This window comes from Myotis yumanensis, unplaced genomic scaffold (genome assembly GCF_028538775.1).
Source record: "Myotis yumanensis isolate MYYU_CA2020_CCGP unplaced genomic scaffold, mMyoYum1.0.hap1 SCAF_5, whole genome shotgun sequence".
Taxonomy (NCBI): domain Eukaryota; kingdom Metazoa; phylum Chordata; class Mammalia; order Chiroptera; family Vespertilionidae; genus Myotis; species Myotis yumanensis.
The window spans coordinates 61,119,683-61,143,861 of NW_027223756.1; the positions used below are offsets into that span (position 1 = coordinate 61,119,683).

The 24,179-nt window shown below is 36.2% G+C and overlaps 1 protein-coding gene across 1 annotated transcript in view; it reads left to right on the plus strand.

Moving 5' to 3' along the window:
* Nucleotides 1-648: 648 nt before the first annotated feature.
* FSTL5 (follistatin like 5) overlaps nucleotides 649-24,179 on the plus strand; it is a 725,468-nt gene continuing 701,937 nt past the window's right edge. Inside the window, exon 1 of the mRNA XM_070415376.1 lies at nucleotides 649-712. The gene's annotated coding sequence lies outside the window, so the exon portion shown is untranslated. The remainder of the gene's footprint in view (nucleotides 713-24,179) is intronic.

Sequence of the window (24,179 nt, forward strand, 5' to 3'; positions counted from 1 at the left end):
GATACAAAATCACCTTCCTGTTATCCTTTGTAGCAATGACAGCACATGACCCAAACTGTGCCAATGGGGTGCATTCATCCAGAATAAAGTGGGAATCTAGTGTACAAGTATGAGTGACCTAGGAACTCTTTCCAGGAAGTGGTTTCCTAGGTATCAATGGCAGCACCAGTGACCAGACATGTAGAATTGGCCATGCCAGTGACAGAATTTAGCATCTTATCAGTTATGGCAGCTATAACCACAGTGCAAATTTAATGTATTTTCCTGTCTGTCTATTTTTAAACTTAATTTTTTAGTTACCCTGGCAGTTATGTGAACTAACTAAATCCATTCCTAGAAACACTTATTTTATAATCATAGAAATGTGGTTTTCTGTAGCTTGTAATTTAGGTTCTTAACTGATTTAAAATAGAATTAATAGCTATATGGTAATATTAACCACATTAAAATCCATTTAACAAAAATACTGACAAAATGTTGTTATTTTAATACTCAGAATGAAGAAAGATAAGCAAGTTACATTAACAAAATATCAGTAAATAAGTTGGACTATCTTAGTTTTTAATTAAAAAGCTGTATTCAAATAAAAAAATATTTTGGCATATATTATAGTGAAAAATATTTTACTTTTATAGTGTGAAGAAAAGAAGAACCTCAAAGACTGTCAAATGAATTGATATCTAGTTTTCTATTTTCCACCATGTGGCTTTGGGTAAGTCATTTAAACTCTTTGATTATTGATTTCTTTCCTCATATGGAGAGGAAGAGAGATACTATTGATATGATTGTCAGACTAGAGACAATATATTTCAAATGCTTATCACAATGTCTGTAGCATGAAAGGTGTTCACAAAATTATGTGTTATGTTTCTGGATATTAATGAGTAATTTCCTCACATTCTTCTGTCTTGATGTGGGTTTTAGCTCAGTGTGGTTCTTAAATTATATGGTGGAACCTGAGCCAGTCTGCCAAGTGTGGCACCACTTGATAGTTTCAGCTGATGTCCTTGCTGTTAGATTGTTTAAATTGCATTATAATGTAAGAAAAACATGTTTGTTCAGTGTGACTCTTCATTCATGTTTGTATTTTGTATCTTTTCTAACCATCTGTGACAGGCACTATAGGCTGGCTACCCTACCTTAATTTTATGTTACTTGATTGCTTAAGCTCAACCTGAAGACCTATGAAATAAGGAGAAATGTTATCTATTCCTAAGCCATCAACATTGCCTCTTCACATTGATTTTGTATACCTTTTGATACATCGCTAATCTACACTAATAAAAGACAAAGATGCTAATTGACTGTACCTTCGCTATGCCCCAAGCCACGCCCACCAGCCAATCCTAGCTACTATATGCAAATTAACTCAAACAAGATGGCGGCCGGCAGCCACGGAGCTGGAGCAAGCAGGAGGCTTGGTTGCCCGGGCGATGGAGGAAGCCAAGCTTCCCACCTGCCCTGAGCCAGCTGTGGCCTCTGCTCATGGCAACAAAGTTTCAATCATAGAAAACAAATAAATCCCAGATACCTGCTTCAGCCAGCCTCCACTGGGAGCTTGGGTGGCTTGGGATTGTGGACAGCCTGCAAACAGCCATCAGCCCCTCACCCAGGCTGGCCACACCCTTATGGGGTGAGGGTCCCTGCTTGGGGGCTTAGGCAGCCTGAAAATGGCCCTCAGCCCCTCACCCAGACTGGCCAGGCACCCCAGCAGGACCCCCCACCCTGAAGGGGCTGTGGCCAGCCTGCAAACAGCCATCAGCCCCTCACCCAGGCTGGCCAGGCACTCCTATATAATAAAAGGGTAATATGCAAATTGACCCTAACAGCAGAATGACTGGGAATGACTGGTCACTATGACACACACTGATCAACTCGGGGCAGAAGCTCAATGCAGGAGCTGCCTCTTGTGGTCAGTGTGCTCCCACAGGGGGAGCTCTGCTCAGCCACAAGCCAGGATGATGGCTGCCAGTACAGTGGTGGTGGTGGGAGCCTCTCCCGCCTCCTCATCAGTGCTAAGGATGTCCGACTGCAGCTTAGGCCTGCTCCCTGCTGGCAAGTGGACATCCCCGAGGGTTCCTGGGCTGCCAGAGGGATGTCTGACTGCCAGCTTAGGCCCAATCCAGCAGGGAGTGGGCCTAAGCCAGCATGTGGTCATCCCTCGAGGGTTCCCAGACTGCGAGAGGGCACAGGCCGGGCTGAGGGATCCCCCTGGCTGCACAAATTTTTGTGCACCAGGCCTCTAGTCTTTGATAATTTCCTTGATATCTGGTCTGACAGGATTTTCTAGACCTATCTTGTGTGTTTTGTTTTTTTTTTGTCCCAGATACATCTCTATCTCTTTATTCACACTGAAGATTGCAGCTTCTAAGGACAGAAAGGATAACAGAATTAGAATTTCACATAATTAGTCACTATTCTTATTTAATAATACCAATACTTCTGCAATTATGATTCAAAAAGTAAATTGCATATTTGTTCATATGCATGCTTTATTTCACCCCACTTTTTAATAATCATCTATAATAATAAAAGCATAATATGCTAATCAGACTGGAGAGCTGGATGACCTTCTGGACAAAGCCAGGTTGCGAGGGCCAAGCCCCTTGCATGAATTTCATGCATCGGGCCTCTAGTATATCTATATTATCAGAGTCTATATATTACAGACTGTACATAATAGTTTCTCTGTCTTAAAATCCTCATTTAGTACTATGCACTTAAAAAAACTTTTTTTATTGATTTCAGAGAGGAAGGGAAAGGGAGAGAGAGAAACATCAATGATGAGAGAGAATCATTGATTGGCTGCCTCCTGCACACCCCACACTGGGGATTGAGCTCACAACCCAGGCATGTACCCTTGACTGGATCAAACCCAGGACCTTTCAGTCCGCAGGCTGACGCTCTGTCCAATGAGCCAAACCAGCTGGGGCACTAATGCACATTTTTATTTACTGCTCACAATGAGTCTTTATGTCAGTGTCTGCCTAGTCATTTTGTTTCTCTGAGATCTGAGCTGTGCTAGGTTCTTCTTCCAAATGGTCTGTAGGTTATATACTTATAAACCAGTTTAGCTTAATAAAATCTGTGGTTTACATTTTTATTTTTTGTAACCCTGAATATATATGTTTTAGTATAAAGCATTGCTATTGAAAACTTGGACAACAATTTCGATCTGATGTCTGCAGTTGTTGTTTTTCATCTCTAAAGAGTGATTTTTTTCCCCTTGGATATTTATTTTATTTTATTTATTTATTTTTAAAAAATATTTTATTGATTTTTTTACAGAGAGGAAAGGGACAGGGAGAGGGATAGAGAGTTAGAAACATCGATGAGAGAGAAACATTGATCAGCTGCCTCCTGCACACCCACTACTGGGAATGTGCCCGCAACCAAGGTACATGCCCTTGACTGGAATTGAACCTGGGACCCTTCAGTCCGCAGGCTGTTGCTCTATCCAGTGAACCAAACCAGTTAGGGCTTTCCTTGGATATTTAAATGTTGTTTCTCTTTTTCTCCCTCTCCCTCTCCCTCTCTCATTCTCCCCTGCTTCCTTTTCTCCCTTTCCCATCCCTGTCCTATTCTTCCTCCTACTGACTTTCTTCTCAAGGTTTGTGTGTTGTGGAAGTTGGCATGGGAAGTTGTCATTTTGAAAATCATTTTGTTTGATTACTTCTGTGTACCTGTGGGCCACTTACACAACAATCCTCTGAGGCCAGCAGTGATGACAGCAGTTGCTGCTCTAGAAAGAGGCTTGATAGTGTCAGTGGGAGGGATACTGTTCAGGGAGAGTGGAGAATAAGTGGTGTCACTGAACCTTCTGAAGCAAGATGGGTTTACTAATTTGCAGGGATCTGAGATGATAGTTTATAAACCATGGTGTTCCTAGGACATTACATTCATGGCAATATTACTTAATATATAAGCCAAAAAATTCAAGAATCAGTGAGAAAAAGACTGATACCAGCTGCTGTGATAGAAACACAAACTCAGATAGTTTCCAGATCTAACTGGTTCTCAAACCTACAACTCCTTGATTGAAAGGGAGACCAGGTTCCCTTGGGGAAGAGCCCTTCAATGCCATCATAAGTGTTTCAAACAAATATCAGACAATTTTACCCCAAAAGGACCTAAAATTTTTATCAAAGTTGCTACATTTGAGGAAAAAGGAAACCAAGCTCTTTTGCAACCTGCTGGGTTCAGCTGACACAGAACATCATCCTGGCTCCTCTCCATTTGGTTTATAGATGTAAAAAGGCCAGGTGATAAATGGCACGCTGTGACGATTCCATCTCCTAGGTGTCTTATGGTTCTGCAGACCAAATTGCAGTTATTTCTCTAGTTCACAGATATACAATTGAGGTGCATGTAATTAGTAGCTGGCAGAACTCTCACAATGGTTTTCTGGTCCAGGAAATGAGAGTGATTATGGTAAGAAAAGCCAGATGAAAGTTTCTGAAACATCCCCCTCTACCTACAGAAGATAGTAAATCAGAATCAGTGCCATCTCCCATGTGGAATGTTAGAGATTAGTTCCTTAAAGGATGCAGTGTTACTAGTTCCTCATCACATTTTATTTAATTCATGAAAACCAAAACAGAACACTGAAATAAACAAATGGATATTGACAGAAGACAGCAGACTGCCTAAACATAACAAAGTTAGAGTTTCAAAGGTGGTGGGTGTGATATCTTTATTAGGAAATATTTAATAAGTTCTGGAAATTGGTATATAGCTAATGATCTGGTGGTGTGCTATTTTCAATCTCCATTAGCAAAGAAGATCTGAACCAGTGCACGTTTAGTGTCTTGCCCCAGAGCTATGATAACTTCCCTTCACATTTACAAATAGATCTAAAGGAAATTTGGTCCCCTTGTTAGTCCTTAGATCAGATTAGTTAACTCTATTAATGAATCACATTAAGGGGACCTGACAAATCTGTATTAGAAAGTACTTTCACTTCCTTGGTAAGATTCATGTGCACCAATGAGTAGAAAATAAATCTTGGAGAATGATTCAGAGACCTGTCATGCCGTTGAATCTTTAAGGGCTGGAGTCACCAGGATATTCCTTCAATGGAAGGACAAATTACTACATTTTACCTCTCCTACCACGAATAAAAAGAACAGCACTCTGTAGGTGCTTTTAGATTTTGCAGCAGAATGTTAATCTTTTTGGGATATGACTTCAATCTATTTGTTTAATAATTCAAGGTTACAAATTTTCAGTGGACCCAGAGTGCTCTGCAGCAGGTCCAGACTCTGTGGTAGCAGTTCTTTAGCTCAGTCATTTTATGTGATAGACTCCAAAGTGCTGGAGGCAGATTAGGATGTTGTATTGAGTTTTTGGAAACAATAATAGGGGAACAGCAGTGAGGAGTCCTACATTTCTGGAAAAAGGTTGTGATTTCAGTAACAGAAAACCAGCAGTTTTTGACATGCTACTGAGTTCCAGGCGAGACTAATCACCTGACCACAGGACAGTGAGTGACTGTGGGATCAGAGCTGACCTGCCTGGATTTGCTGTGTCAGACGTGACACATTCTAAATTTGGGCAGTGCAATAGCATCTGTTGTCATGGAAATGGTACCTTCGTGATGGTCTAGCCAAATGTAGAGTGTACAAGTAAGTTATAGAAATGATTCTGTGTGTGTATCATCTCACTTTTTTTAATAAATAAATTGGTTGCTAAGGGTCACCTTGGGATGGGAGATAGTCATACTCCCCCCCTCCACACTTCATTCTACCTCTGAAAGCAAGTCTGAGGAGTTCCTTTCCTTCTTTTCTTCCACACCTTGAAGATAGGTTTCTGGAGTACCTTTCCCTGGGACCTGAAACAGGACTCATGTAGGCAGGGTTTGGGAGGGTATGAGGCTGGAATAACAATGTTAAAACTGGGATATAAAGGAATAGAATGGGGTATAAGGAGTAACCATTGTGGTGGTCCATGGAGTTCATGAAGGAAAGTAATATGGTGATCCTTCTTACAGTTTTTTTTTCTCCTTTACCTCCGCACTATTCTATTACCATCAGTTAGTTGTTGCTCCTCTTAGGTATTGTGAATATTGCATAGAAGTGTTGTTTTACACTGAGGGCACTGATTATGTGGAAGCATGCATTTCTGCACTCAAATAGAATAAATTGAATAAACAAGAATGCTTGGTACGCAACTCATTCACAACCTGCAGACTTCACAAATCACAGGCAAATTCTTTGACAATATTTTTTTCAGTATTGTCTCAAAAAGCACCCGTGTTTTATGAAAAGATAAAGAAAATATATTCCCATTGAAGGAGAAGATATTTTCGTAAAACAGTGCTTCATATACATTATAGAAAACTATTAGATTTACTTCAGATAAATTATTCATTGTTTTTCTTGGGAATTGCTAAGATTTTTAAGTAATGGGTAAATTTTTGTTTCATCTCCATAATGTAACTGTTAAAATATTTTATGTTATACCTTTTTAAAATTTATTTCAACATTTATGAGTCAGCAATAACAGCAACTCTGGAAATTATTAAACTACTCAAATATATTTTGTTTAATAAACCATCCATTCTTTGTAATTACAAGTTTACTATCTAGTAGCAACAATATAATTTAAAAAGTGTTACCTACACATAATCTGAATTTCCCCAGATTTTAAGTGTATGTGGATTACATGAGTGATATTAATATGAAACCCCTGGAGTTCCTGTTGCTTACACCTTATAATGGAGGTCCTTTGTATGTTTTATATTTCCTTCCAAATGTTTCTTTATTCTTCTTGCTCAAGGTTGTTTTGGAGGCTCAAACAGGTGTGCATTTGTCTTTTAAAAGTATTTTTATTCTGATAGGTGCTATTCTTCTAACTCCGTACCAGTTTCACCATTTTTAGCAGTCAGGGTAGTGTTCTACCTGGCAGAAATGGCACCATCCTGAGTATTTTTGTCCCTATCAACTCCTCCACTCAGACACCATTGCTGGCATATTAGGTAGGTCAGCTTTGAACAGCTGCTGCCACTGCCCTGAGTACTGCTGCTTCTGCTGCTCATGTACCCCTTATGTACCCCAGAAATGCATCGAGTTAGTGGTGGTTCCAAAGCTGTTTCACTCTAGCCCTGGCAAAGTGCAAAATTGTTCTCTCTGATGATACATTCTCTTAGACTTAGAGACTTTCACAAGAAGTACTTCTTGTACCTTGCCTTAGATAGTTTTAGGCAGATAATCTTTCCTGTATTTATCTTATTTTATATGACTATATTGGTTATCTATTTTCTATAGTTCTCAAGCATGAATCCGTTAGGAATTAGGCTATGATACAAATGTCAGCTTTTCTGACAAGTAATGCTTCCTCCGATCATGCTCTTAAAGCAAAAAGCTTTTGGTATAAGCATATCATAGCATGTCTTCAAATTCTACTTGAATCATTCAGTACATACTCAAAACCCACACCACGATTGTAATCAATTTGCAGAAAGAATAACATTTAGAAAGTTCTCTTATTTCCAAGCTTTTTAAAAATAACAGTACTGAATAGAAATGCCCTGTTCCATAAAATACAATGGTGGTTAAGAAAAACAGAGGGCACAAGGTAATCCACTATGGAACACAAAAATAAATCAAAAGCTGTGTATCTTATAATGCAATTTATTTCATATAAACTGATCTTGAAAATCAAATGAAGACTTCTTTGTCTCTTGTCCTTTAGCACAGTGGTCGGCAAACTCATTAGTCAACAGAGCCAAATATCAACAGTACAACGATTGAAATTTCTTTTGAGAGCCAAATTTTTTAAACTTAAACTATATAGGTAGGTACATTGTTATTAACTTAATTAGGGTACTCCTAAGCTGGCCTTTGCTAAAAATGTCCTCAATCTGATTGAGGTACGTTCGCTGAGGTTGACCCCTTCCCACTCTCCCATCCTGAGGCCTTCCTGCGCTGCATCTCCTGTCTCCTGACTGACTGATCAACACCCCCCACTTCTTCTAATACCACTTCTTCAAAATAGACTTGCCCAGGCTGAAAACCGACTTCTGCGCATGGGCCACGAAGTTTCAATCGCACTGTACATGCGCGCCCCCACGTGGTATTTTGTGGAAGAGCCACACTCAAGGGGCCAAAGAGCCGCATGTGGCTTGCGAGTAGCGGTTTGCCAACCACTGCTTTAGCACAATTGAAAACCTTGATTGAAAAAGAGAAAATAGCAACTTATATAAATTGTGAAATATAATGATTGTTATTATTTATTTATTGATTGTTACACACACAATCAGCATTTTAAAAGTACATAAATTCCCTTAAGACAAAATAAAAGTACTATGCTATGCTGCAAAATAAACAAAAATATTAATTACTAAGAATTTTTCTTTATCTACAGATGGGAATAATAATCAAACCTCAGGATTTATCTTAATAGCATTGACAAAAACAGCATCAACCAAAGCTCAATGACCTAGGTCACTACCCAGAGTTAGGTCACATTCCTTCACAAGGCTTGCCTCAATTCAGACATCAGATGGAAGATTGGGGATTCCTAAGTACCCATACTTCTGACCAGCTGGCCGTACATTTGAGAGTTTCTGTTATACCCTCATGTTCAATAAATTTCTAGAATGACTCAGAATTTTCTGAAAGCACTATACTTATAAATGCAGTTTATTAGAGCAAAAAGAACAGAAATCAGAATCAGCCAAAGAAGAGATACATGGAGCAAGGGTCCCAAACATGAAGCATTCATGTCCTCAGGAATGTGTCATCCTTTTCCCATTTAAAAATGTAGCAATATGAACAGAGTATTGTTCACCAGAGAAGCTCATCTGAGCGTAGGTGCCTAGATATTTTCATTATGTATATACGATTGATTAAATCATTGGCATATAATTAAACACAATCCATATGTCCTTCACTCCCTTGAAGTGGGGCCCATACCAAGTGGCTCAAAGCCCCATTCTTCTAATCCATCACATTATTGATCTCTGTGGCAGGGCCAGCCCACATCTTGAGTCATCTCATTATCATAATCTATTAAGGTTCTATCATGAGTCACCTTATTTACATAATTAATTAGAGGATACCACGAATAACAAAGACACTTCTAACATTTGGGAAATCTCAAAGATTTAGAGGCCCCCTATCCAGAACCAGAAACAAAGGCTATGACATTTATTTCTTTTATTTAGCCTTTTTAAAATTTCTTTATCCCTGCAATTTTGAATTGCTTCTTGCTGTATAGCAAATTACTTTATTCATGTTAAATTTACTAAATTTTTATATTAAACTGCCTCAAACATCTTTTTTGATTTCTACATTATCTTTTTTTATTATCTTATTTCTCTCAAACAAATTGTGCTACCATGTTGTAAATTGTTAGTTTCCTAGAAGATAACATCTTCACTATTTATACAACAAACAAGATAAAACCAAAAAAACCCACATTATAACACATCATAATTACACTATTGCAAACTTAATACCAAAAGGGTAATAGATTGATCAGGGTGATCATAAGTTATATAAATATTTAATCATTATGTTGTATATCTGAAAAATATGATATTGTATGTCAACTGTAATTAAAGATAAAAATCATTAATTAAAGAAATAGAAAAAGAAACCAATCACAAACATAAGTTATTGAAAGCAGTCAGGAAGAAATGATACATTATTTGCAAGGAAAACCAATTCAAATGAAATTCAGTTTCTCATGTGAAACCATGGAGGCATATTATTTGTCTATCAGCTGAAATAAAAGAATTGTCAGCTATGAATTCTACCTCTGGTAAAGTTATCCTTTAAGCGTGAAAGATACAAGAACATTTTCACACAGAGGAAAATGGAAAGCATTTGTGACTAGCAGACTTACCCTTAATAACTGGCTAAAGGATGCTCATCAAACAGAAAAGCAATGATAAAAGAAGAATTGTAGGAGCATCAGGGAGGACGTATAAGCAGTGGAAAGAACAGAATATGGATGCATACAATAGACTATTATTTTTATATTTTATGAGTCATTATATAAAAATTATATATGAATATGTGAATATATGATGTATAAGTCATATTTGATTATTGTACTCTCATTGTGATCCTTAATAAACTAATAATAGTGGAGAAAGTAAAATGAACTAAATGGAAGTGAGGTTTCCATACTTCACTCAAAGTGGTGAAATATTAGTATCAGTTATAAGCCACATATGATATTATTATACACTAAGTGAAAAAAAAAAGTAATCTGTGAGTTTTATCAGAGAATTGATGTATTGTGGCATACATTAAAACAAAACACTCAGGCTGCTGGGTGGAGAATTAATTCCATGGGAATAAGGGAAACTAGTTAGAAGTTTAGTAAATTAATTTATTTGAAAGACAGCCTGGCATAGAATAGCAGTAGTAAAGATGATGAGAGATGGTAGATTCTAGATATATCCAAAAAATGGTAAATTTCCATAAAATACCAAAATGATTACCACCAATATCAGATTCAGATATCTGAATTTTTGTTGGGAATCCATTTCTTACCATTCACACAGTTGAATCACATCTATGTCACTTGATCATGCAACTTACTTGTTTTTCCAGATCATTCTCGATGTCATTCTTATCTATTTAGTCTATTTTCATATAATAAGGGATGTTCAAATTTATAGTTTATTGGGTAAGATGCCACTTATTTATGATGGGCAACTCAGGATGCATTGCAGCTTGTTTTCCCCTAGTCAAGTATTTAGTGTTTACTAAGGCCTGGTATTAAGCCTTCTCAAAATGAGAAAAGTTAACTGCAGAGGATAGAATTGTTTTGTTTCAACACCTTAAAGGTTTGTGTTATATGTGCTGTGATTCACCTACAGTGTTTTTTCACAAAGCTCTATGGCATTCCTGTCTGCCATATAAATTTCAGGTAATGTATCTGCTGAGTCATATGGCCCACGTGGCCAATCAGTGTTCATGGCAGTCTGGAACTGAAGCAGATACTCTCTTTGTGAGTTCTCTCTAAACTAGCTGCTTCTCAGGATATTAAAAAATAGATTGTGGGAGTGTGCCCAAATGAGTTATATGTTGCCTCAAAAATTCAAAGAGGCCACAGGCATTATTAGTTGCAGAAAGGACAAAATGTTAGTAACTTATCTTTTCTTTTGGAAGGGATGTCACAAGCCCTGTACCAAGTATCAGTAAACCACAGCCTGTGGGCCAAATCCAGTTCACTGCCTACTTTGTAGAGTTTTGTTGGAAAACAGCTACATTTATTTCTTTACATATTGCCTATGGCTGTTTCATGTTGTAATGGAAGAATTGAGTAGTTGTGATAAAATTGTATGGCAAAGACTAAAATATTTACCATTTGCCCCTTTTAAAAACCTTGCCCAAGACCAATGGACACCTTAATTTTACTGAGTGACAGGTCACTGTTTTTTTGTGGTATTTATTTCCCCACATTCTGGGATGAATGTGTCTTATTAATATTGTAGTTGCTACTTCCTGCTCATCAGGATCCAATCAGCATAATACCATAAATTTTAATAGGCCAACTTTATGCCCTATAGAGTGGAGGTATGATTTAATTCCTTATGACTGTGTTATGCTATAGGCTTTGTCTGTTTCTATAACACTGAGGCACAATAGTGAAGATGTTCTGCTGGCCATACCAACTGAAAGGAAATTGTTTCTGATGGTGTTTATTCACAAGTATAGAGAGAAAAAATGTTTTTGCGTTCTAGAACTGCATACATGTTCTGGAGCAGCGGTTCTCAACCTGTGGGTCGCGAACCCTTTGGTAGTCGGACGACCCTTTCACAGGGGTCGCCTAAGACCATCCTGCATATCAGATATTTACATTATGATTCATAAGAGTAGCAACATTACAGTTATGAAGTAGCAACGAAAATAATTTTATGGTTGGGTCACAACATGAGGAACTGTATTTAAAGGGCCAGAAGGTTGAGAACCACTGTTCTTGAGGATGTGTTCAAGCAATGAAACTACATCTGGATTAGCAACTGTACTAGAAGTCATTGCCTGTTTAAGTTTATAATAATTAGTTATCATTATCCAAAATTCATTTCTCTTCTGCATAATTCAAATAGGCATATTAAATATGAAGGGATAGGAATTACTACCCACTGCCTCTTTCAAGACCTTGATGGTGGCATTAGTATCTATTTTTTTTCAGTAATGCCGATCAGCTTTAACTTACTATTTTGGTAGATTGAGGAGGTTTTAATGGCATCTGTTGAGTTTTCACTACAAGATTAGCTTCATGCCATGTGTCAAGGAACTGATATAAAATTTTTGATAGTTGCTGTGTACTGCTATTCCTATTAAGCATTTTAGAAGTGGGATAACCACAGAATAGGATCAGGGATGAATTCAACTGACTGAGAGACAAACCTCAGACAAAACTTAGATTGATTACCTGAAAGTCATCTGCCCCAACTCTGACTAGCAGACCACCGTGATGTTTTGGTGTCCAAAAATCTGTGTAAGTTAGAGACAGTGTATAGCAGTCCCCCAAATACCTAATTATTTCCCATTCCTCAGTCCCCAGTGCCATGACCTGAACTGTGAACCTCCCATATTCATATGTTGAAACCCTCACCCTGGTGTGATGGTATTTTGAGAAAGGGACTTTGGGATATAATTTGATTTATATAGGATTACGAGGGTGGGGCCCTCATGCTGAGGTTGGTGCCATGATAAGAAGAGACACCAGAGACCTTGCTTGTTCTTTCTGCCATGAGCGAACACACCAGAAGGTAGCCATCTATAACAGAGAGAGAGAGAGCTCTCACCAGAAACAGACTATGCTAGTACCTTGATCATACACTTCCAGTCTTCAGAATTATGAGAAAATAAATTTCTGTTGTTTAGCCACCCAGTCTATGGTACTTGACAAAATCTGTCAAGCTAAGACAGATTTTAGTACTAAGAGTGGGGTGCTCTTGTAATAAATACCTAAAAATGTGAAAGCAGTTTCAAACTGCGTATGGGTAGAGACTGGCAAAACAAAATTTAGATGCATGCTAGAAATATGTACATTAAGGGGAATTTTAGTGAAGTTTAAAACAGAAGTGAGGAACATGATATTGGATACTGAAGGAAAGATGATATTTGTATAAAGTGGCAAATCACTTGTCTGAACTGTGTTTGGTTTTTTTGTTGTTGTTGTTTTGTTTGTTTTTTGCCAAAACAGACATTCTCATTTATTGATAGGATTATGATCATGAGCATCCATTTGCAACCTCAACAGAAAATTTGAATATAAAATAAGTCCTAAGCAGAATAATAAGTATGAGAGATAATTTTAAAAAGCTGTTGGTATACTATTCTATAGAGTTGCATATTAAGTAAGATAATATATGCTCATTATTATTTTTTATTTTCTTTATTGATTAAGATATTACATATGTGTCCTTATCCCCCCTCCCCCCCACCCTCCCACTCATGCCCTCAACCTCTGGTGTCTGTGTCCATTGGTTATGCTTATATGTATGCATACAAATCCTTTGGTTGATCTCTCCTCCTTACCCCCACCCTCCCCTATCTTCCCTCTGAGGTTTGATGGTATGATCTATGCTTTCTGTCTCTGGATCTGTTGTTGTTCATCAGTTTATGTTGTTCATTATATTCCACAAATTAGTGAGATCATGTATCTTTCTTTGACTGACTTATTTCTCTTAGCATAATGCTCTCCAGGTCCATACCTGCTGTTGCAAATGGTAGGAATTTCTTCCTTTTTACAGCAGCATAGTATTCCATTGTGTAGATGTACCACAGTTTTCTAATCCACTCATCTGCTGATGGGCACTTAGGCTGTTTCCAAATCTTAGCTATGGTAAATTGTGCTACTATGAACATAGGGGTGCATGTATCCTTTATGATTGGTGTTTCTATTTTCTTGGGATATATTCCTAGAAGTGGGATTACTGAGGCAAATGGGAGTTCCATTTTTAGTTTTTTGAGGAAAATCCATACTGTTCTTCACAGTGGCTGCAACAATCTGCATTCCCACCAGCAGTGAACGAGGGTTCCTTTTTCTTCACATCCTCTCCAGCACTTGTCATTTGTTGATTTGTTGATGATAACCATTATGACAGGTGTGAGATGGTACCACATTGTCATTTTGATTTGTATCTCTCGGATGATTAGTGACTTTGAGCATGTTTTCATGTGTCCCTTGGCTTTCCTTATGTCCTTTGAATGGTGTTCTAATGTTTTGTAGAAGGAGGGACTTTTGAGTAATAACATTGCATATTTAGCTGAGGAGATTTCTAAGAAAGATGTTGGAGTTCCTTGGTTCCTCCTGACTGCTTATAGTGAAATGCACTGAAGAAGAAATTTTTAAACAAAAAGAAACCAGAACTGTCTGGCCAGCATGGATCAGTGGTTGAACGTCTTCCTATGAACCAGTAGGTCATGGTTCAATTTCCGGTCAGGGCACATACCTGGGTTGTGGGCTTGATCTCCAGTGCAGGGTGTGCAGGAGGCAGCTGATTCATGATTCTCTCTCATCATTGATGCTTCTATCTCTCTCCCTCTCCCTTCTGCTCTGAAATCAATAAAAATATTTAAAACAAAGGAACCAGAACTAAAAAGATTGAGAATAATTTTGGTCTGGTTGCAAAAAAATGAGAAAGCTTATTCTGAAAAGAAAACCAGGGGTGTGGCTACACCATCTTACAATAATGAGTTTATGGGACTATAAAAGCAGTTGGAAATAAAGGGAACTAAATGGGACACAATGAAGGGTAATTGTTGAAATTTCTGGATTTGACAGGATATGATAGTAGAGCTATTCAACTGTGAACATGTGCTATTCGTCAACAAAAGGGAAAAATTACCCCAAAGGATATTTAAAAGTCATCAATAGAAATAAAAACAATGGTTTCTGTTAGCAGATTATTGACTGGAAAGAGACACCTCCCAACTACTTCTGAATCTATAGTTTAGAGAGTGAGATCAATGGAATTACTCCACATAAAGAAGAAAAATGCTCTGGAAATTGCTTATTATTATGTAAAAAAGATATAGAATTGGATCATTTCTTCACCCGTACCAGAAAGTCTATTTCAGGTATATTCAACACTTAGGTATAAAACACTTAGAGACAAAACAAAATTTTACACTTTAGAATAAAAGCAAGAAGCCGATCTCTACCCTATCCCCTGTTAAGTGGATAAACCAGTAAGAAATAGCTTAAAGAATCTGACTAGGTTAAAAGGAAGAACTTCTGTGCAAGGTAATGCATAACCACGGACTCTGGAAATATACTTGTGACATACATAACTAACGATGGATGTGCAGAATGTGTTTTTAAAAATTCAAACAAAAAATAACAATTAAATAGAAAATGGATAAAGATTGTTAAAAATCAACTCACAAAGTGACTAAATAACGTAAGATGTTCAGCCTATGAATAATCACTAAAATGGATATTAAATAAGAGTAAGATATAACTTATCATATAGCAGATTGGAGAATATGTAAAATATGCCAATATCAAGTGTTGGTGAGAACGTAACTAAAGAAATATTCACTCTTGGTTGCAGAAGAAATTGGTTCAGCTACCTTTGAGAGTATTTTTAAAATATGTAGTACAAATAAAATCAGATATGTTTGACTACACTTACACAACAAGCATACATTTACTTAGAAGATATTTCTAATGTTTACTGCAGATTTGTTTGTAACTGAAATTTGGAAGCAACTACAATATGGGAATAAGTATATCTGGGCATATGTATTTACACGATTAAATATATAAAAAAGTGGAAAAGAATGAACATGTGCTATCTACATCCACCAAATGGATAAATCTGAAAGAATGCTTTTTTAAAAAAAGAGCAAATTGCAGCATAGTATCACAGATACGATGTATGCAAACTTTAAAAATGTCGATTAGCAAAGATATATGCATCCCTACAATCATTGCAGCATTATTCACCATGGCCAAGACATGGAAGGAACTAGAGTCCTTCAATAGAGGATTGGATAAAGAAAATGGGTACATATATACAATAGAATACTACTCCACTATAAGAAAAGATGAAACACTGCCATTTGTGATAACATGAATGGATTTTGAGAGTATTATACTATGTGAAATAATTCAGTCAGAAAAAGCTAAGAACCATATAATGCTACTTATATGTGGGATATAAACCTGAAACTCATAGACATAGACAACAGTATGGTACTTACCAGAGAGAAGTGGGGTAGAGGGTATAAAAGGGTATAGGAGGACAAATATATGGTGATGGAAGATGATTTGACTTTTGGTGGTTACACAATACAGTATACAGATCATGTATCATAGATCAGTTGAAAGCTTTATAATCTTATTAACCAATGTCAGCCCAATAAACTTGATTAAAAATAAAATAAAATAAACACTACAATGGGCACATTCTGTTGGTGAACTCAAGCATATGTAATATAATTCTAAAATACATGGATATGGAAAAACACAACATCTTCTGGTTAGAGTTTGTTATTGCATGTAGTCTGGTGAGAATAACTGCATTGTGGAGCATTACATAGAACTTCAACTGTGTCTATAATATTTTTGTTTTCAAAAAGCAATTTGATCAAATATGACAAATGTTAACAATCAGTTAACCTGAATGTAGGTACATGGGCTTTGTTAAACTGACTTCTACATATAGATGAATATATATATATATATATATATATATATATATATATATATATATACACACACACACATATATGATACAAACCAGAACAAAAACAAATAAAAAATGGCTCAACCCAATCAGCATCCAGTGACATTTTAATTCTCAATTTTGAATCACAAATAGTAAGAAGTTTAAGAATCAAATATGTGCTCAGATGAGGGAGGCCATAACATGGCATAGAAGAACAGGTGTAACAAAGAATAAAGAATATGCAGTCAATTTACATGGGCTCACATACATTCTTGAATAGTTAATTTCAGAGGCTCGGTCAAAAGAAAACCGTGAAATAGAAAATGCGTTTTTTAATTGTCAGAAAAATATTTTGGTTCTTTAAATTTACCACCCAAGAATTTAGGAAATTAAGGTGTTATAAATTTTAGAATAAAGGTTGTAAAGCCATTGCAAATACTTCTATAGATTTATATAATAAAACTTTTCCTAAATAATATCACATCATACCTCATTAGGTTCTTGAACTTAACTTTGTGCTTTAGATTAACTGCCTCCTTTACTTTTGACATTTTAAATGAATGGAAGTTAATAAAACAGTAGCCAATTGACACATACAATATTTCTTTTCTGTTCCATACAAATGTGGTTTAATATGACTTTCAATATAAAAGTCAAATGGCATTACACTAAGTTTAAATCACATGCTCTTCATTTGAAGATAAGACTTTCAATCTATTTAAATAAAAGGCTAAAAATGTCAATAATTTCAAAAATAAGACTGATAAATTAAATGGTAGTGATGCAAAAAGTCCACCAGACCTCAAATAAGAAAAGATAATTAGATACCATTATTCTTAGCAATTTCACTTTTAATACTACCGTGAAACGAACAAAATAGTGTTTCCATTTTTAACATTATAGGTGGAAAAGGATAAACATTAATAAGAAACTACATCATCAGTATTTTCAATTGTGGTATTACTTCATAGAAGGAATTTTTCTCATGGAAATTTTAATGTTCTACAAAATTTTTATTCTATAATGAGTATAAAATAATTAACCACAAAAGTAGATAATTTAATACTTTGTTTCTCACAAATTTAATATGTTCCCTATGAAAGAAAAAATTATAAGCCAACAATTTCAGAAGAGGACCGTGTTAAACATCTATTCTGTCTCCATCATCTCTTTTTGAGCAGCTTCAGTGTAAGTTTTGGAATCTGGAATCCCCTGAGAAGAATGTGGTGAGATGAAAAAGCCCAGGGAATCACACAGACAAGGTCTGATTCCAGTTGCTGCTCTGACACTTTTTAGCTATATAATTTTGCATATTGTTCATCTCCTCTACACTTACTTAATCGATAAGTGCAGTAAAATATTTTTGCCTTACCTCATGTTTTTCCCCCCTGATGATTTTTATTAGGATTCAATGAATATTTATATGAAAATGTCAGCATATTGTGAAAGCGATACAGTGTTTTGTACAAGTAGAACTTAATATTATAATTTCAATCATATGCATTTCTGATGACATGATGAATACCCAAAAGTAAAATATATGCCCAGGAACAAAGTTGTGGGGGTTAGTGGGTTACTTTTGCAAAATAAATAGATAAGGAAGAAATTTGTATTAAATCATGTCTAGGAGATTTTATTAAGGGGCAGATGCACCACTAGAGTGACACCTATATTGCTATCAGGATGCTGAAATCAGAGAAACAAGAATGTTTTAGGATGCTGTTCTTTTGCATATACACTTGATAGCTGGCAGATTTGGTTTGGTAGATTCTAATAAATAGAGCAAGAAACAAATTTGCTTTCACATTTTTACTCAGCCATTCATTGTAAGTATGACTTCGGGGAAAACTATTCTGTTCCTGAGTTCAGTTTTTTAAATCTCTAAAATAGAGATGGTAACAAGAATAACATCTCACACCTGTCAGAATGGCTATCATCAACAAATCAACAAACAAGTGCTGGCGAGGATGCTGAGAAAAAGAAACCCTCTTGCACTGCTAGTGGGAATGCAGACTGGTGCAGCCACTGTGGAGAGCAGTATGGCATTTCCTCAAAAAATTAAAAATTGGACTTCCATTTGACCCAGTAATCCCATTTCTAGGAATATATATCCCAAGAAAATAGAAACACCAATCAGAAAGGATATATGAACTCTGTGTTCATAGCAGCACAATTTACAATAGCTAAGATTTGGAAATAGCTGAAGTGCCCATCAGCAGATGAGTGGATTAGAAAACTGTGGTACATCTTCACAATGGAATACTACGCTGCTATAAAAAAGAATCCTTCTTCTTAGCAACAGCATGGATGGGACTGGAGAGCATTATGCTAAGCGAAATAAGCCAGTTAGAGAAAGATAAACATCACAAGATCTCACTCATTTGTGGAATATAATGGACAACATAAACTGATGAACAACAATAGAACCAGAGTCATAGAAGCATTGAACAGACTGTCCAACCTATGAGGGAAGATGTGGGGTGAGGAGATAAGAGATCAACCAAAGCATTTGTATACATGCATATGAGCCTATCCAATGGACACAGATGTCGGGGAGAGGTGAGGCATGTGCTGAGGGGTGGGGGTAGCCAGGGAGAGGTCAATGGGGGGGAAAAGGAGACTTATGTAATACTTAAACAATAAAAATTTAAATAAAAAAGGATAACAATAATACATATAGTGTGAGAAACTAACAGTGAGTGCTAATTACAGCAGGCACTGTATTCAGAGCTTTTTGTAGGAATACTCCTGTACCGGGTTGTGCAAAATGAAGAATATTTTATAAATAAAATATTTACTACACTCTGATACTTGTACATGCTAAATAAAAGACAGTCACATTTATTTTTATTAATTTGAGAAAAGAGAGGTACAATAGAAGCTATGTTATTTAGCTTTAGAGTAAATTGATAGGATTTGAATTCTACTCTGAAATACACTAGGTTATTTTAAACTAACCTCTGTAAGCCTCATTTTTCCTACTTCCAAAAGATGAATAATCGTAGCTAATGTTGCATGATCTTTATAATATTGTTCTTTTATAATACTGTCATAAGGATTCAAAATAAATATTTGTTTTATGTAAATAAGTTTTTTTCAGGTTCTAGATTTTGAAACACTGGGAAAGTCAAAGATCACTGTTGTACTGATTTTTTAGTATGTATCTTATTTTTAAATTTTCTAAAATGTAATTTTTTTCATGTGATAAATTGCTTAAGATGGGCAGTTTTATTTGAAATCAGTGGTAGTTTTCAATTCATTTCTGCACATTTGACATTAAAATAGATTTTTTATTTGTTAATTCATTCTTTAGTGATTTATCAAATTCATGTAAACAGCCATTTAAAACATCTTTTTGAATGATCAGGGAAAAATGGAGGTAGAAATTGAAATACTTTTGAGGTTAATATTGATTCTATTTTATTTCAACTAAGGTGTTACTTTCAACAAAATATATGATATTTTTAAAACCAGAGCACATGATATGTACACCAAGGTATCCATGTGCAATACTCAGTCATTTGAGTATGTTGGCAGCCCAGAATGAAGATAATCAAGAGATAGGCTTGACCAGACTTCTGGTTGCAGGTTGCACAAATGGAAAGCCATCTGGAGGGCTCTGAGTATTGAACAATGACTGCCAGTCCCTGTACTTAGGTGCACAGCACAGAGAGGGGCAGATTGACGCACTTGGCTAGTGAGGAAAAATCTAGGGAGAAGTGAAATCATGTTTATTTCATTTTCTAAATTAAAAATAATGCTTTAGATTATTTGAATGTATAGAATATGCAGAATACACTTCTACATGCTATAAAAAAAGAAGTAGGTTTTGAGAGGTAAATCAAATATAGACCTGGTGTTTTCCCATGAGAATTTTCCTTTAGATTAGATAACATTTGTGCAGATACCAAAAATAAAATATTTAAAAGATGAGGACATGTAGGCAGTCAGGCAATCCTGGAAACAATTTCAAAGATGTTTCCTCTGGCCCAAAATATGTAGCAGAGTTTAGTGATATGTCACTATTGATGCAGGAGGCTATTAGTCAAAGTGAATTGACTGAAGTAGGGATCAACAGAAAGACCATTTCCAGGGAGGAAATGCACATCCAAGCATTATCCTTTTTTTCTTTTTTTTTCTTTAGTGTTGGATAGTTACAAAATGTTTTCCAAAGCCTCATTTCTATGTCTCTCTCTCTCTATGTATCCTGAAATTTATTTCCTATTTTGTATGCTGATTGACTGCCTAGATTTATGAGGTCAGGGATTTCCTGCCAATGTGCCATTCATTCATACCACAAGCATTTGTTACTTCTTCCTATTTGTGAGACTCTGAGCCAGAAATTTAAAGTTAAATAAAATACAGCTTTTGTCCTATCACACTCAACAGATTTATTATTTTTTTCCAAAGAGCAAAGAAGAGAGGCAATAGAATTGCAAACAAGAGAGTTAGAGAAGTCTTTACAGAGAAGAGTTCTTTTTGTTCTGCTTGTTAATTAATCAGGACTCCTTGTTTTTGTTAACCAATGTCACCCCAGTAAGTTCAATAAATAAGAATTTTACATAAAAAAGAAAATTCTACAGAAAAAAATTTTAATTGTCCAAGCTTTAAATTTATTATCTATAGGTATCTGTGGTACTGCAAGTAAATTAATATAATTGGCTCATAAGATTTTTGAGGAAAGGCAGGAAATAAAGGCTGAAATAAGTTCAGATCATATATTAGTGTGTTACTGCACCTGTAAAATATTATCAGAAACTTAACACAGAATTGTCTTAGAATTCTGTAGTTAGGAAGTCTGATAGTGAGTAACTTCAAGGTTTCAGCAAGTCTGCTTTCTTTTGTGGAGGCTCTGGCGTTGAATCCATTCCTTTATTCATTTCAGTTGTTGGCAGGTATGGTTACTTACACTTTAGGATTGTGGGTCCCTGTTTCCTGGATGGCTGTCAGATCTAGAGGCTGCCCACACTCCTTGACTCAGAAGTACTTTCTCCAGCTCAAAACCAGGAATGATGGGCCAAGACCCTGCCATGCTTAGAATCTCTGTTTTTACTTCCATTGCCACATGCCTCTCATTGACTCTTCTGCCTCCTCTTCCACTTTTACAACCCATTAAATTTCATTGGTTTCATGTGCAACATATTCACAGGTTCCAGGGATTAGGGCTTAGACATCTTTAGGGGAGCTCTTATTCTGTCTATCATGAATGTATCACATTTGTCAAATGTGTTTAAAAAATAAAGAGGGTTATCCTTTACTTCATTTCAGATTCTTTAGTGTATATATGTCTATTCAGGTTTCTTAATTCATACCCAGTTCTAGCATATTCTTTAATTATTAATTAAACATCTCTTGTGTTAGTTCATGTTTAACACTTTTATTCGTATGTTTTCACTTTTTTCTCCTTGACCAACATCACTAGAAGTTTGCACTGCTCATTCATCTTTTCTAAAAAGTTGCTGTTGGTTCTGTAAGCCTTATTTATATATTATTTTTCCTATATTACTAATTTTATGCTTATTTTTACTATTGTATTCCTTATTTTCAGTTTTCTCAATTTTTATTTTTCCCAGCTTCTTGAAGTGGTTGGTAGCTCCTTAGTTGTATTTTTCTAATTTATTTGCTCACAAGTGTGTCTAAACTATAAATTCTCTCTATGTACCTTTTTCTGTATCCCACAAATTTTGGCATCTAATGTTTTTATTGGCATTCAGTTCTAAATGTTTTTAATTTTCCTTATTTTTCCTTCTTTTGATCAAAGAGTAAGTTGTATTTTATTTAGTATGCAAACATTTAGTAATTTTTGCCTTATTTAAACAAAAATTTTTAACTTCTATTTTATTGCATTATTAAGTGGAAAACACATTTTATTTGGTCTGATTCTTTGGGAAAAATAAGATTATTTTCTGTACGTTATTTAATGGTAAACATTTACATTTTTTATTGGTGATTAATATAAACATGCATTTTTTGTTTAGATGTATGTGGTACTCTATAAGGCTCTTAATTAAAGTTTAAAAAATTTGATTATTCAAGTTTTATGTATTTGGGTTTATTATGTTCTTTACATATCAACTTTAAGAGAGATAACAAGCATAATATAATATCTTATTACTTTAATATTTGTAGTCTATATGATTTATTGTTCATGGTATTATAGTTGAAATCTATCAAATTTGTAATAAACATAATCATTATGTTCTAAAAGGAGTTTAATTATAGGAAAAAATAAACTGATTAACTTATTTTATTAAGTATGCTAAGAGAAAAACAACCATTTAATTTATGAATATTAGAAATGTATGGTATCTAATTTTGTAAAAACTTATCACTGACAGAAACAGCAAATATTATACTTAATAGAGAGGTTGTTGGCACATTTCTATTAAGATATTAATACATTACCATTGACACTATCCTATATAATAAAAGCCTAATATGCTAAGTGTCTGGTTGTCCAGTTGGCCATTCAACCAATGAAAGTGTAATATGCTAATGAATATACTAAGGCCACTCAACTGCTTGCTATGATGTGCACTGACCACCAGGGGGCAGACAGTTTACTGGTCGACCAGTCGCTATGACATGCACTGACCACCAGGGGGTAGATGCTCCAACTGGTAGGTTAGCTTGCTGCTGGGGTCTGATCGATAGGGATTGAGCAAGATGGGCCGGACTTGCCCTGGAGCCCTCCTGCAGTCCCTCCCCAGCTGGCCAAGCTCCCATGCTCATCCCTGGCCCAGATCGTGTACCAGTGGGGCCCCTCGGCCTGGCCTGCGCCCTCTCACAATCTGGGACCCCTAAGGGGATGTCAGAGAGCTGGTTTCGACCAAACAGACCAGTCCTTATGACACACACTGACCACCAGGGGGCAGATGCTTAATGCAGGATCTGCCCCCTGGTGGTTGGTGTGCTCCCACAGGGGGAGTGCTGCTCAGCCAGAAGCCGGGCTCATGCCTCCATGGCAGTGCTAAGGATATTTGACTGCTGGCTTAGGCCCTCTCCCCATGAGGAGTGGGCCTAAGCTGTCAGTCAGACATTCCCTGAGGGCTCCTGGACTGTGAGAGGGTGCAGACCTGGCTGAGGAACACCCCCAAGTGCGTGAATTTCGTTCACCGGGCCTCTAGTCTCTTATAATATTTAATATTACTGGAAGAGATAGGTCAAGCTATAAGAAAATATATAAGAAGCATGAAGATTAATGTGATCATCTAAACAGAAAACTCAAAAGGATTAACAGATTAAAAAGTTCCAGAGACAGAGAAGCATCAATCAGACCATCAAACCTCAGAGGGAAGGTAGGGGCAGGTGGGGGCAAGCATATAGGCCTAACCAATGGACACAGACAACAAGGGGGTGAGGGCATGAGTGGGGGGAATGGGGGGTAATGTGAGGATAAGGACACATGTAATAACTTAATAAAAAAAATTTAAAAAGTTTATTAAGGTGGCTGGATAAAGAATCAGCTAGCTAATGGACATCAATAGCACTTCTCTATAGCAGCAGCAATAACTAATAAACATTATAATAA